The 15359-nt window shown below is 29.3% G+C and overlaps 1 long non-coding RNA gene across 1 annotated transcript; it reads right to left on the bottom strand.

Moving 5' to 3' along the window:
• Positions 1–2969: 2969 nt before the first annotated feature.
• On the bottom strand, positions 2970–4871 carry LOC129906133 (uncharacterized). The gene is made up of 3 exons (XR_008770721.1): positions 4759–4871; positions 4615–4705; positions 2970–3188 (listed from the first exon to the last, which is right to left on the bottom strand). It is a non-coding gene; the product is annotated as an uncharacterized LOC129906133 (long non-coding RNA).
• Between the last annotated feature and the right edge of the window lie 10488 nt (positions 4872–15359).

The raw sequence follows: 15359 nt of genomic DNA, 5'->3' as shown, positions 1-15359 counted from the left end.
TCTTCAGAGAGCAACACATCGCATCGTTCGGCAGCGGCGGCGTTCGCTGATGCAAACTTTGTTACCAAAATATATTTTTGTGAAGAAGAAAAAATTCAGTTCAAAAAACCACACTCTTGGGAATGTTTCAATTTTGAATTTACATTTTTAATATGAAAAAGAAGAGTAACTTCATAAATTGTGGGCGTTTTCCTTAGGGGCGTGTGTATTCTGTGTAGGTACCAACGACGAGTATTGTGATGACGGCAAAGCTTTTGTAAGTTTTCAACGAAGAAGGTATTAATAAATAAGACATCACACACAAAAACACATCTCAGACATTCAACAAGGATCAAAATAGAGGAAAGACGTGTATAACACACACAAGAGGACTTAAAAGTAGTAATTGCTTTTGAAATGCGAATTATTTGCCAAAAAGTCAGTACCTAACCTATAAAACCTACCTTCCATCTACTCCAGCAGCTGTCTTGTCTATCTCTACCCTGCCTTTGCTTGCATGTGTGTATTAATTTTCCATGCATAATCAAGACGCGGAATGTTTTATAATTGCGACTTTTGTTGCCATGGATGATGATGATAATAATGAGGATGCTCTGACTGAAATGATGATGGGATGGAAGGATGCAAGCTCATATATGACTATGAGCTTGTTTTGATGTAGAACTGGCTTTTGTAACTCTCAAAAGAGATGGAAGTTGTTTTTTTTTTTTTTTTTATATCATTTTCTCTCTTTGCATTGGTTTGTAATTTTCTTATTGCCAGTAATTTATTTTTTTGAAAAGGAAAATTACAACTCAGACATTTAGACATAATAACAAGACAATGAAATTTGTGTGCGAGCAATCAAAAATGCTAACGAATTGGAATTAATGTAAATTTTGTTTGCTTTCAAGTTATTTTTTTTTTTTTTTACCAGGAACAATAAATATTTTTGATGGAGTGAAATTATTTAAAAAAAAAAAGGCTCAAGGGTATTTAAAAATGTTAAAATTCATCCGTAATAATTTCAGAACAAATTAATAAATTTCGGTTTATCCGAGCTTTTATCAGTCTATCAAAATTTGTAGGGAACTTTAGCTAAGAAGTTGGTATTCTGTTCAATTTTTATTAGAAATTTCATAAATGTTCTTACATAAAGTGTGCTCTTATAAAGAAAGTGTGATTGTGAATTTTCTAAAAAAAATTTAATCACACCAATCTCAATTAATAATGAGTACCTACCAGTGGCGAGGCGTGAATGATTTCAAATGGTAAGTCGAAGAAAAATTAGTCACCAAGAAATTCATTTCCAAATGTTTAATGCATTTTTGCGTTTCAAGCCATGAAAAAAAGCAATTCAAACCAATTGTCAAAAACATAAGATATATATATGTATTTTTTTGTATATAAAGTTTCCATTAAAAAGTGTGCAAAAGTTCTACGTTTTTCTTTCATAAAACTCTGCAAGAACTTTTTCTTAAAAGTCAAGCCTACTTTTAGTAATTAGAATTTAGAAGAAGTTTTTTTCTACCTATAAGTGCTAGATCAGAAGATCTTCTCCTTGAGAATGTCTAAAATATGTATGCATATAAATTAATCATATGTATCCCAAAAGTAGGGTAGAAGGGGGAGGATTTGCCAGGATTTAGGAAAATTGATTTAACGCAAAGTTTTTACGTTTCTTTTAATTTTTTTATATCTGATATTATTATTGACTTTATTATCTTCACTTAAATATTTTTTTCATCTTGATATATTAATTATTTATATTTTTAATAATTTATTCAAAAAAACGAAAAGTGATGTGGCAAAGCCTCCCCAGGTGGGAGGCTTTGCCACGGGGGTGGGGAGGGATTGCCAGTTACCTAAATATAAAAGTTAATACAAATAAAACCGATTTTGGTTAAACAAAACTTCTTTTTAGCTGAAAGTACGAAGAAGGGATTGATTTTTAAGGATTCTGCCATCCTCTTTTGAGGAAGCTTGCTTCTGGCAAATGTACCCCATGGGGTGCATTTGCCAGAGCAAAACCTACCCAAAAACAAATGGCAAATGCACCCCACAAGCTAATCTTTCAAAAATTTACTTATAACTTTTTTATAAGTTAAACAGTAAAAAAATCACTTTTACACAGCATAGTACACATAATTTTCAAAAGTTATTTGTATGAAAAAGTAATTTAACAAGACAAATATTAAAAATTTATGACGATTATGTACCTTCACATTTTGGTTTTCAAAATTAAAAAACTAAAAAAAAAAACAAAAGCGTCTTATTTATTTCGTGTCCAGCCAAAAGCTGTCAAACTTTGTGGAAAGTTTTCAATCACAATTGTGCAACAGAAAATGATTTTTTGGTATTTAATATTCTGTTTGTTTGGAAAAAAACCTGGACTGGCAAAGGCACCCCACTGGCAAATGCTCCCCCTTCTACCCTATGCAATTTTGTTTAAAATCATATATGAACATTTTGAGTGCTATAATTTTTAAACGGTAGGTGATACAATAAAACCTTAAAGAACAATTTTATGTAAAATTAACTCAGCTAAAACTTTTTTATTAATCGGATAACTAATAATAGACTTTTAGCAACTTTCTACCATAACTTCTTACTGAAAAGACTTCTCTCTCTTTAGTGAGACTATAAAATTAAATCCTTATAATCAAGAAACAAATGAAATAAAAATAGTTTTATCCTTAAACACAATCAGTCTTATTGTTATTTGTTCTTCCTTTATTTATTTTTTAAATATATGGCTAGAAGTCGTATATAAATTATTGATCCATTAAAGCGTTACAGAAAAAAAAAATTATTCTAAATTCAACTTTACTCAAACTAAAAAAAAAAAAAAACCAACGAACACAGCACAGTTACGAAAAATGTCCTTCTGCCACATATTCAAATGGCCTTTAAGTGCTCGGCTTACCAAACTGTTGCACATTCAACCTTTCCTAACATGAAGTTAGTTTTTTTTTTTTTCTTACCCAAAGCTGCTGAAGGTTAGAAAAAAATTCTTTTTTCCACCCCCTCACTTTTGTATTTTTGTGTTTCCTCCTTTTCCTTCTTCATATACAGACGACGATGATGATGATGATGAAGAATGAAAAATGTGAAAGCATGTGTTGCATAGTAACTATTAGTTTCCAATAACCCTCATGAGATGGCAGCACGAAAGGAGACCAAGGAACAACAACCACTGGAACAAAAAGCTTGGGGAGCATAAAAAAAGCAAGCTATTACAAATGACACCCTTCAATGGAATTAATAGTAAATAATACCAAACCTACAAAAAGATATATTGTTTGTAAAAGGGTATGCTATCAGGATAACAAGGACTCGCCTCACAAATGTTGTATGTTTTCAGCAAAAAAAAAAAAAGGAAGAATGTGTAAAAATGCTCGTAGTTTTGTTGCAAAACTAACACGAAGCAATAAATCTTCGATTTTTCTAAAAAAAAAGGATAACAAGAAAACAAAAACGAGATGGCAATAATATCTATACAAGAAGTGTTTAAGTGTTGTTTAAGTTGAGATGTTTTTTCTGTTTGTTGTTGTTGTTGGTCGTTCCTTCCGCTTCTTTAGAGACTTTCAATCTAAGGGTGTGGCAAGGATTTTTATTATTGTGTTCTGATCTCAAACAAAGCTATACAATACACGTTTTTAGCGATAAATCTAAGAAGAAATCTTATTTAAGTTACGATATCGAACAATAAATCAAATGATGCCAAAATGTCTATTAAAGATGTTCAATAAGGATTTTTTCGTTCAATAAAAATTGTAATTTTAATACAAACAATCATAAAATAATCTAATGTATAATCGAATATTTGGAGGTCAAAAAAAACTTTGAGAAAAATCCTACCAGACAGTTGGAACAAAATAACGCCGCATCACCATCTTTTAAAAAATGTACTAGTTATTTTTTTAAAAAGATCTATCTTTCTACATGGAGTAAAAATTAAGCCAGTGATAACTTAACTTCTGGTATAATTAAACACAATATAGTTGAATATACCAGAAACTAGTTAAATATACCAGAAATATGGTTAAATATACCAGATGTAAAGTTATCCCTGCGTTATTATCTCTCTTGGAATGAAATACCTACATGCAAAATGATATACATACATGCAAAATAATCCACTGACAAATTGAAATATTTTGGAAACCATTAAGACCACAGAGACAAATTTACATAATATAAATTGTTTTAAGGACGTGATTTATGATATTTTTTTAACAAAAAAGGTGAAATCATCAACATTTAATACATTTTTGACAATAATGTTTTCGACATTTTTGTCCGAAAATTTAGGATGTTTACTGGGCCACACGGAGAAAAAATAAAAGCAGGGATAACTTAACTTCTGGTTTAATCATAGTATATTTAACCAGACATAAAGTTAAATATACCAGAAATATAGTTAAATACACCAGAAATATAGTTAAATATACCAGAACATTGTTAAATATAACAGAAAAAATGTTAAATATACCAGAAGTAAAGTAATATATATTTAACGCATATTCTTTCACTTTACAAAAACTACATGGTTACTACTGGACTACTTGAATAAAGTTTAAAAATATTTTGGATATAAGAAAGAAAAAAAAAATTAAGTTCACATTATCCTACCTGAAAATCCCTACATTTTGTTATCCTATGAAATGACTTATATTTTGTATTTTGAAATCAATAAAGAGTATTTCCAATCCCCATCGAAGAGCTAGACAGATAACATATTGCTCATAAATAAAACACGACTCTCTAGAAACTAACCAAAAATATAACAATTTGTTCCTGAGTTTGACACAAAGAAATTCGATAGCAAATTCAAAAAACAAAAACAAAAAAAATACGAAAAAGAAAAAAAAATAAATTTCAAGTGTTCATGTTTTACACGAATTGAAAACACTTTTTCAAGAGAGTCTTAGGTATTTTCATTTCTATCCCATAAATCAGAAAACAACAAAAGCTTATGCCTTCAGTGTTCCATTTCGAAATATATATATGCTATCTGGCCATATACGAATACGACTACGACACGAGTGCAATGCGAGTACATGCAAATGCAATACTCGTATAAGACTCATATAAAACTTCACATGTTCCATATGGTTGCTTCAAATGCATATACACACAATGGGGATAACAACAGTTGTAGTTTTGTTCAAGTTATATATATGGTTTCGGTTCATGAATGCAAGCTGAAACGAACGAAGCCTCTTGACACCGGAAATAGTCTTTGAATGTGTCACCATCAAAACTAGAAGCATCGTTTTTCCTTTGTGGTATCAAATTTTCTTTTTTTTTTTAAGTTTTTTTTTTTTTGTTGAGCTTGTTGCTTTGTGTGAATGTAACATTTTTGGGACAGTGTCATTGTCAGATTCAAGAGTTTAGCTAAATAGTTTTTATCTCATGTGGACCAGACGATTAATGTTTTGCATCAGACTTTGGAGTACTGCATGAAGATAGTCCTTACATAAATTATAAAAGTGTCCAGATCGATTTAGGAGAAAACTTTAAAGACAAAATAATAAAGAAAACTCATAAAAAAGTGCAAAAACATCACTTTTCACAGTTCCTAAACTGTCGAAGAGTTTTGCACTTTCTAAACATTTTGAAAGTGCAAAACTGGTTCATTGACACCACAAAGACTACTGCTTTTTGTTCTGTTAAACCATAGTTTCTGCCGAAACGTGACTATTGAATCCTTGCGTTGACAAAAAAAGTGGATTATTGAAAAGACGTAAACATTTTGATTAACGATTTACCGACCCATGAAACGCGTTCTTAAACGCGTTCAAAACGCGTCCAAAACGCATCTGAAATGCGTCTGAAACGCGTCTGAAACGCGTCCAAAACGCGTCTGAAACGCGTCCGAAACGCGTCCAAAACTCGTCTGACACGCGTCCAAAATGCGTCCGAAACGCGTCTGAAACGCTTCCAAAACGCGTCAAAAACGCGTCTCCAAAACGCGTCTGAAATGCGTCTCAAACGCGTCCAAAACGCGTCAAAAACGGGTCCAAAACGCGTCCGAAACACGTTTTTAATATTTAATATTTTTGAATCATGGCTGTAAAGTAATGTACTTTTTGTCAAGGGTTTTTAAAAGACTAACAAAAAGACTATGAGCGTATCGGAATCCCACTTTTTAAAATCCCGTTTTTCGAAAATCCCGAAAAAAAAGTTTCAAAATCCCGTTTACTAAAATACCGCTTTTTTAAATCCCGTTTTCTGAAATCCCGCATTTCAAAATCCCGTCAAATCCCGAAAATCCCGATTTTTTTTTACAAAATACATACATACTTAATTCACAAATAAAAAATGAGAAATAGACAAAAATTTAGTAAAACTGATTTTTTGCGTTGTAAGTCCCACACAATATGCACCTTCAACACATTATGAAAACGGTATTTCTTTTATTAAAACATAAAATAATTAAAGCCTTAAATTGAGTTCACAAGTAAAAGAAGTTTCAATTATTTAAATATCAAAATTGTTGAAATGCATCCAAATATGAGTTGAAATATATTTAAATGAAATTTCTTTTGATTTAATTTAAGGTGTTGTGATCATTTTATGTTATTATTAATCTATGGGATTATCACGATTTGATTGTTCTTCTGAAACTTTAAAGTAAATATTAGTTTGTTTATTGATTTTTTTTATATATTATATTTTTTGTTAAAGGTTTTAATTAAATGCGTTTAGAACAATCTCTCATTTTTTAATTTGTTTTAGTATTCCGATTTTGCAAACTAGTTGTTTTATTTAAAAAAATCGCGCGATTTTTTAAAATCGGGATAATAAAAAACGGGATTATAAAAATCGGAATTTTAAAAAGCGGGATTATAAAAAGCGGGATAATGAAAAACGGGATTTTAAAAGCGGGATTTTAAGAAACGGGAATATAAAAAGCGGGATATCGAACCCAACCCAAAAAGACTAACACAAAATTGATTTTAAAAATAAATTTAACTTTGGGTTTAAAAAATAATTTTTTTGTTACCATGTCGTTTTACTCCTGTCTTCCCTACTTCCTGATGAAGTTTTTTGTAACTCGATAGTTCCTACAAATTGAAGACATTCTTTAAGTTTGCTCAATTTTCACGTGTTACTCGCGAACTGTTTAAAAATCGCCAAGACGTGGTCAAGGTAAAGTTGATGGAAAATTCAGCTCTGGTTCATTTTTTAATAGTTGAAGCTTAGGACTGATTAATATAATTTAATAATACCTATTCTAAAAAAACCCATTACAGTTGTTCATTAAAAAATTTCCTTTTGTTCCTGGGGTTTTTCCTTAGAATTTATATTCATTCTATTGTCCAACTTGTCCATACATCTTTAGAATGGCACTCAAACAACAAAATTTACTTTTGCGGACTGCGGACTCTAAACAAAACAAAAAGAACTCATCCAATAAAACCAAATATTCATCAAAGTCAATTTCAGTGACGAGAAAGGAAGTGGAGAGGACCTAAATAATTGCACTGCGGTATGCATGTGAATTTATTTATCCTTCTTCTAAGCTGTAAAGTAGTGTTGTTTGTTTTTTTTCGTTGCTCAATTTGAATTTTTCTACTTTGAAGTAATTTTTTTTTCTCTCGCATAACTATTTCTTTGAAAAGATATTGAAATTTTTAGTCCGAATTTTTGTTGAAGGATTATAACGATGTTTTATTTTTTTTTTTAATAAAACAGATTTTTTAAGTCTAGTAACCGGTCATAGAGAAATATTAAATTGCCTGCATATTTTTGTTTTCTTTTTTTTTTATACAAAACACTTTGCCTTGAGTTGAGTTTTGATGCAAAATTATCAAACGATATGGAAATCCTGCAAAAGACTATACAACAAATTGTGCCAAGTGAACACTTTTTATTCAGAAGGGAAAGAGAAAAAAAATATTATAGTTTTTATTTTAATTTTAAAAAATCCAGTAAAGTACTCGTAAGTAGTCAGATGGAAATATAAATTAATATGCGGTTCTCGAAAAAAAAGGTTCTACGAATGCTTTTTTTGATTGCTTGAGTTTAGTTTTTTTTTTTTTTTTTGTTTATTTCTTCGGTACATTTTACATGCAACTAATTAATATGCAAAAAGAAATCATGGTTACCGAGGTAATGTGAAATGATTTTCTCTTTTTTTTAAATAAAAAACAAAAAATACCATCTGTAAAAATGAGAAGTATACCAAAAAACATTCTCTTTAAAGGGAAACTAATTTTACAGTTAGTTAAGCAAATATGAAGATTTTTGTGTGTACTTATTTATGTATGTATATTATATTGTATATGGGTTTGGGTTCGTGCAATGAGAGTTTTACGTTCAAGCAAATTAAACATCATTTGGGTTTTTGATTAAAATAAATGGATATCCGTTTACTTTTTTTTTTCTTTCTTTCTTTTTTCTTGTGTACTTACCTACCTATTATTTTTTTTATAAAAAAAAAAATTATTAGGATTAGAAAATTTGCTAACTAGAACCCAATAAGTGCAGGAGTTTGTAAAAGGAAATTGAAAAAAAAATTCATAACTAAGTCAATTTTTAAATGAAAAGTCTTTGGTTCTAATTCTGGAAGTTGAACGCAAGTTTATGTAAAATGGATTCTTTTTTCATAACTGGAAAGTTAAAAAATTAAAACAAAACCCGAAATTAATTACTTAATTTTCAAAACTTTAAACACCTACCAACAATGAATTCACTTGAGTTCCTTTAGGGCTGTAAAAGAAACGACAAAATGAGTACCCGCATGTATACGTTACTTTTGATACTAGTACCCGCATCAATACTATCGTTACTTGTTACTTTCGTATTTTTCGCATTTTTCGCATATTTCGTATGTTTCGGGTGTTTCGCATGTTTCGTTACTTTCGTTACTTTCGCATGCTTCGTGTGTTTCGTACATTTCTTATATTTCATGTATTTGATACGTTTCGTATGTTTGGTATTTTAAGTATGTTTCGTACATTGGTAGGTATAAGGGTGTAAACATTTTTTTTTTTTGAAAAAAAAAAACAAAAACAATTTCTATAATCTAAGCTACATTTTAAGGTCATAAACATTAAAATTAGTTGCGGAATTCTCATGTAATAAGAGTTTAAAGGTAGCTATATTGATATATAACTTTTTTGATTTTTTTCCAAATTTTTAGACAAAACTTGGGTAATTTTTTGTTTATATTCTTTCAGTAATCTTATCACAATTCTTTAGAGACCTTTATTTCAAAAGTGCAATGCGCAGATCTCGAAATATTAACACTTCAATACAACCATGTCGAACAATTTTTCATTTATTTTTTCTATTGAGAGTGATTTTCAAACCTCGTTTTCTCTGCCTTTTTTTGTGTTGAAAATTTTGCACCAAAAAAAAAATTATTTTTTGAAAAACCAAAAAACTTTTGTACATTCTTAAGCTAAATATCAATACCATTAACACCAAGGCCATAAACAGATTGGTTGCGTCGTTGATATACATATTTCGGCCAAATAGAAAAAATACAAAAACGTCTCTTTTGATATTTCTGTATAAATTATCGATAACACAATGATTATTGAACCTTGGCACTACTGTTTAAATCGAGACAAAAGTAAACTCCAGATAATTATCTGCAGTTAGCATTCTGAATATGGTTACGATACCGACACGAGATGCGAAATGCGACAAATTGAGTGTATCACTTCAATTCGTATCTCTTACATCGGATTTAGTATTGAAACTGGAATCGCGTCGTTACTCGTATGTTTCGTATCTCGTACGTTTCGTATGTTTCGTTACTTCAGTACCCAGTAACGAAACATACGAGTAACGATACTGTTTAGAAAGTAACGTTTCGTTACTCGTTACTGAAGTGAATACCCGCATTTTAGTAATGAATACATACGATTTGCTACAGCTCTAGTTCCTTATAAACAATTTCTACGGTAAATCAACTTTGCCCTTCATGCTCAGGGTTCAAACCTTGCTCCGATCGGAGCAAATTTGATCCACTTTTAAGGAACAAAAAAAATCTACTCCACCGCTCCGATTTTTCGAGATTTACTCCACTTTTTCCACAAAGAAAAATTGTTTTACTAAACTAACCTAACTAACCGGATTAGAATGTTTGAAATTGAAATTGTATTTATTTTAGAATAACAAACACATTTTTGAACCACCACTTGCATTTATGAGATTTATAAAACAATATAAATTGGTCCAAGGTGAATTTATCTCAAAATAATTTTATTTTATGAACCAAATTGGGCCAAATTCATAGGTGTTGTTTAACTAAAACTGGAGTTTATCCAATGCAATTCAATTCTTCATAAAAGTTTTTAAAACAGTATTCATGAATCCTCCTCGGCTCCATTGACTTTAAGACTTTATTATTTTTTATTAAAAAAATTTCCTTAGAAGTAAGAATTTTTTTGTTTTAAATCTACTCCGGAAATTTTGGATTTACTCCACTTTTTTTCAAATTTGCTATAAAATTTCATGACCGAGGTTCGAACCCTGTTCAGTGTTCATGCTCATTAAAAAAAAAAACAGCCTGTGTTTTATTCTCGAGCCGTAATAAAAGAATGTAAAGTGTTGTAGAACATAACAATGCCAAATTAAAAGTAAAAAAAAAAAAAAAAAAAATGCAACAATAAATTAATAATGTGGTTACATTTCATTCAGCGTTTAATAAACTTACATCTTATAACTTTAAAAGTTGAAGATGTTCGAAAATATTAAAATTTGTATCATTATTTATTTTTATACCTATTACCTATTTATTTTTTAGGTTTGCTGGCCTAATCGTAAAGGAGTGTTGACAAGGAATCTAAAGAAATTGCAATCATTTCATTTTATATAATTTTTAGGGATTTTGGGTTCCCATTCGAGATTCTTGATTTTTCGTGATTTTGGGATTTTTTGACTCTGGATTTTCGGGCTTCCAGACTTTTGAGATTTTATTTTGGGTTATCAGGATACAAAGTACCTATTGAATAAAATTATGACAACTAGAATTGTCACTTGTTACTATTTTTTTTTTCTTTTTATTCTAAGAAAAAAAAAAAAAAACAAAAATATCTTAGCATCAGTTTTCAGAGATTGAGTTTTTAAATTTTGTTTTATATTTTTTTTTGTCACCTAATGCTGTTAAACAGTTTTGATATAGATCAAAATCATCTAAGTGAAAAATTTCAGTATCTGTTTTATAAGAAAAATAACTCATGTTTACTCCTATAGAGAGTTCTGGTAAATGACGTTTTGACCTTTAATTTTTTTTATTTTTAAAGTGAAAACTTCTTTAGTATCGTAGTGATTTGAAACAAGATGAAACGATAAAGCGACACGAAAAATCAATGGATCATAACTTTTTTGTTTTAATATAAAGATGAATGAAATTCATACAGTAGATAGGTAATTAAATAAATTATAATAAATTAAAATTTCAATTAATTTCATATTCAAAGTTCTGAGATAACGGTGAAAAGATGTTCTTTTTTAAACACGTTATATCTTTTGAACTAGATCACATAACAAATTTATTTAACTTTAATACGCATGCTGACAATATTACCTTTCATTAAATATATCACACACTTTACGTGCTCTACAAGTTACATAATCTTTAATTGAAAAACTTGAAAAACTTGAAAAAACCAATATGAATAAACCAATAAGGCATAAATTACATATCAATTTAAGACTTAAATTTAATAATATAATGAATTAAGTCTCATATACCAAAAATATGTTCTTTTGTACTTGTTATGCTGAACTGAAGCTGATTTCAGAACTTTTTTAATATAGTATGTTAGAATATATCTCAACCTAGTCGATAATAACCAATTTCATCATTTAAACAAAATATGTTTATATTTTAATTTTTCATTCTATGTAATTCATTCTGTTCAATAAATTGTATATTTATTATTCATGTTTTAGAAAAATAAAGGAGTATTCAAAGACGTATTGTCAAGAACCACTTTAAATGACTTAAAAGTACAACTAACTGCATACAAAACTAAAACTATGCATAAATTAACTTCTACAGGTACGAATGTTAGTCCAGACAAATTAGACATTCAACCCAGAAATAATTCGCTGAAAATTGATACAGAGCACTTAAATTGTCAATTAAAGTAAAATGTCAAAAGTCCTCAAAAGTCCCATGTGTGCATAAAAAGTTATTCAAGTTTTAATGTCAAAAATTTAGATTTTTCATATATAACATTGAAACGGGAGAAGCTATAAAAAAAAGTATATAAATGACTTGTAGCTTTCGTAATTCCCTAAAAAAAATGTTATCACACTTTTCTTCTACGAGATATCGTTTAGAAGATATCGTGGTTTTAAAACGTGTCAAATGTCGAAAATATCGGTTTTTTGCCTATTACTCTTAAACTATGAGGTTTCAATGTTATTTATGAAAAACCTAAATTTTCTACATTAAAACTTGAATAACATTTTATGCACACATGGGACTTTTGAGGACTTTTGACATTTTACTTTAATCGACATTTAAGTGCTCTGTACCAATTTTTAGCCCTATGCGAATTATTTCTGGGTTTGCTCCTTTTTATGTTTATTTTGTCAGGACTATGTCTTTCTAATTTGACTGCCTTTTGTGCGTATGCGTTTAAGAGAATGTCATCACAAAAAACCTTGCTGAGTTCCTTCCTTAAGTCTCTTGTGAAAACTTTAACGAGACAAACCTTGTCAGCAATCAGAAGGCATTAAAGAAAAAAGAAGATCTTGAGTGAAGACATTTACATTTTACTTCAGGGTGATTACTAAATACTGAAATTTTTTTAAATACATGCAACACTTAAGTAACTGATGCACCCATTTGTTCCTTAATTATAACATGTGTGTCTGTGTGTAGAATTAAAAGTTGTGTTTTTTTTTTAAGGTTTCTTCTATTTTTAGGAAAATATTTGCCTTATAAATATGAACAAATTCCTTTCATAATGAATTCTACCTCAGCTTTTTACCTTATGCGTGATGGCCTTTATTTCTTTTCTCTTCGTTCATTTAATATAAAAACAAAATCAATAAAATATTTTCTTGAATTCTGAAGGACAAAGCTATTATATCTGGTAAATGCAGGAAAGGCAACCGCACGCACATTTCTAAAAAAGGTGTAAATGCCTACATCAAAGAAATATCACGACTTCCTTCGAAGAAAAAAAAAAAAAACAGAAAGAAAAACTTTTCAATTCTTTCTTGTTCTTCAAAATTCAGTTAATAGATAGGTATCTTTCGTATCTATTTATAAAGATAATCGTTTACAATATTCAAGATGATTAAGGCTGATAATAATCAAAATGCGATGTTTTGAATTTCTAAAAATACATTTAGGTATTGACGGAAAAATGTTTTCGTCAGGCAAAAATTGAAGGACAAAATAATTGTTATTCTCTCAAAGTGAATTTTTAAACTAAAACGTCTTTATGGTTATTTTTAAACTTCATGTTAAAAAAAAAAAAAAAATACCTATTTCTATAAAAGTAAAAGTAAAATAGTAAAAGAAATCAACAATTAAAAAAAAATCGTAATCGTAACCCTCATGAAACTTGGAAAAAAGTTCCCTTTTAGGATAAGAAAGGGCAGTAAAATCTGGTTTGGTCCCAAAAAGCCAAATATTCTAAAAATTTTTTTGTTTAGATGACAAATTGAACATTTATACTTAAGTTCTCCCAAGAAAAAATTTCGAACCTCGGTTGCAAAATAACCGAAGTTGTAAAATAACCCCAAATAACCGTGGTCATAAATCGGATATAAACGGATTATTAAAATTCTCTGGTTAATTTTAAGTTATAAAAAAGCAGTATTTTCGGAGGTTGGTTTTGGGTTAAAGTTATACTTAACATAAACTTTTTGGTCATAAATTGGTTTCAAAAATTCCATTTTCAAAATAAGGAAATATTTTGGGTATTTATTTACTTATATTTAACCCAGGTTACATCCTGGTAGTTTTTCAACGCATTTTTATTAGTTTAATAATAACTTTAGTTGGAAGTTGGTATTTAAATAACCGAATTTTTTTAAAAGTTTCAGAAAAGTAATTTAATAACTCTTTTAATAACTCTTTTGGATGTTATATGTGCATGAATAATTGGCCTTTTGGGACCAATTACAGATTTTACTGTCTTTTTGAAATAAAAACCCTTTCAAAAAAATTTTTTTATGAAATGTCTTTATTCTTGCTTTGTATCCCAAATGCAACCTTTTAACCAAATTTCATTAGGTTGGTCCATTAATTTTGTTTTCACTAAAAAAAAAAACACCCTTTTAACCATGATATATTGTTATAGACACTATAGATTTTTGTTTTCAAACTCAAAAGTTGCATAATATAGCTGAATTTCAATAGGGTACCACTATTAGGTGAAGTTATTTCCCATGTGAAGATAATTCCCGTGAAGTTAGTTCGCTGCACCGTTTTTTACATGTGTTTCGGATATATTTTACCTGTTGAATGTAAAAAAATAAGCACCCTTGTTTTTAAGCGGCATTAACTTTCCAAAGAGCAATCGTATTGACTTTATTTTGATGTCATTAGATTCAGCCTCAAAAAAATACTTTCAAAACATGTGTTATATAATTTTTTTCTATATTTTTGACCCTCACTCTTTTCCGCGAAAAACACCCTTTCCCCAATTTTTTTTCAGACTTTTTTATCATTAGTTCTTATCCCAAAAGCAAACTTTTTACCAAGTATCATGAGTGTAACATTTTTTTTCTGTTAATGCCTATTTTACTTGTAGGTACTACTTGATATCTATCTTGACAATAAATCTTTATTTATATCACAAAATCCAATTGAAGAAAATAGTTATGACCCATTCATTCATTAGATTTCTTGCAACTTGATCCGACTTAATAAGTCATTCAAATGATTCATAATTAAAAATAAAATCATCATACAATCACATTTCGATCCCCACATTCATTTAATTTTCAAACTGCATAACTTGAGTATATCGATGATGTCGTTATTACCCTTTGCTTTTTGCTATTTCAAAGCAATCTTTTGGTAAGCTGCTTGTTGCATGCTTCACCATATTATTGATGTTGGAAAGAAATACCTACGCAAACTTTTGACTTTCAATTTTTGTTTTTTTTTTTTTTTTTACTGCAGTCCCTTTGTGTTATTTTGAACCAAAGAGCTGCTTTACTTTGAACTGAAAAATTTTTCCTATGAACCAGAACATCGAGAAGGTTGGTGGCGTTGCGCGCTTTAGTGACGTGGCGGGCAGTATAGTTCATTTGAAAGGGATAACGATAACGCTGTGCTTCATAGACTCTATTATTAGAGTCACAGTAAGACCTGTTAAATACTTCTCAATTTTGTATTTGAAAGCTTTAAGGAAAATGGATTAAAATTTTTAAAAAATCACATA

Source organism: Episyrphus balteatus, chromosome 1, assembly GCF_945859705.1.
Source record: "Episyrphus balteatus chromosome 1, idEpiBalt1.1, whole genome shotgun sequence".
Classification (NCBI taxonomy): Eukaryota; Metazoa; Arthropoda; class Insecta; order Diptera; family Syrphidae; genus Episyrphus; species Episyrphus balteatus.
This window is presented reverse-complemented; position numbering and strand designations above follow the sequence as displayed.